Here is an 879-nt window from a genome sequence, read left to right as displayed (position 1 = left end):
CCCAGAGAACTCTCCCTGCTTTCCTTATGGCCGCTCAGGAGCAGGCTTCCGCCTCCTTCCCCTTTTGGAGGTCTGGTGAACTCCGGTAGGCTCGGGTTCGACCTTCTTCAACGCCAGGATAAGCTTCTGGGTCCTTACCATGAGTGAGAGATCATGGTAATTTGCTAGGAGCCTTCTCTACTTCTGCCTCAACATCTGGAGTTTCTAGCCATGATATTGAGTCAACGGCCTTACCCCGTTGGAAACACCGCTTCTCGTCCATTCAGCGAAGTTAAGCAACGTTGGGTCTGGTCAGTACTTGGATGGCTGACCGCCTGGGGACGCCAGATGCTGTTGCCTCCTCCTCCGAGCCTTCCCTTCAGTTGACTGTGGCAAGGCTGAGGAGAGTCGCAGTACCTGTTCTCAGTCAAGCAGAGCTTTCAGCCCTACCTTGGAACGTTTCCTGGGTCTCTTTTCCTCATTGATCCGTCTAAAGTTCCGAACGGTCGCCTCAGGATAAGTTCCCTGTGGGGCGGCCCAAGTTCCGGTGGTATCAAAGCAACGATTAACCGGACTTTCTGGCCCCTAGTGGACCAGCGAAACGTTTAGACCTGCAATGGGTGTTGACCTATGGAACCTCTTGATGGGAGTGTATATTCTCGTCCTTTCCCCACATTTTGATGCTGTTCTCTGACTCGTCAAAGAAAGGGGGGGGTGTGCATGTTCCGGTTCAGGCCTATGGTCAGGACCTGAAGGATACCTCTCCATCATTCAGGCAGGCTTAGGGGCCGTAGTCTGGCCCCTCTACAGATACTACAGTTCCTGCCGAGTCGCTCCGTGCGCGACGACTTCATGGTTCTGGCGTATTCCAACCAGCAAGGGACGCATTTTCATACCTTC

At 53.7% G+C, this 879-nt stretch overlaps 1 pseudogene; it reads left to right on the top strand.

Moving 5' to 3' along the window:
- Positions 1–220: 220 nt before the first annotated feature.
- LOC137619333 (5S ribosomal RNA) lies at positions 221–339 on the top strand (annotated as a pseudogene).
- The last annotated feature ends 540 nt before the right edge of the window (positions 340–879 follow it).

The sequence above is a fragment of the Palaemon carinicauda genome, chromosome 25, assembly GCF_036898095.1.
Source record: "Palaemon carinicauda isolate YSFRI2023 chromosome 25, ASM3689809v2, whole genome shotgun sequence".
NCBI classification, from domain to species: domain Eukaryota; kingdom Metazoa; phylum Arthropoda; class Malacostraca; order Decapoda; family Palaemonidae; genus Palaemon; species Palaemon carinicauda.
Note: the sequence above shows the minus strand (reverse complement) of the source record. Positions and strands in the feature narration are given on the sequence as shown.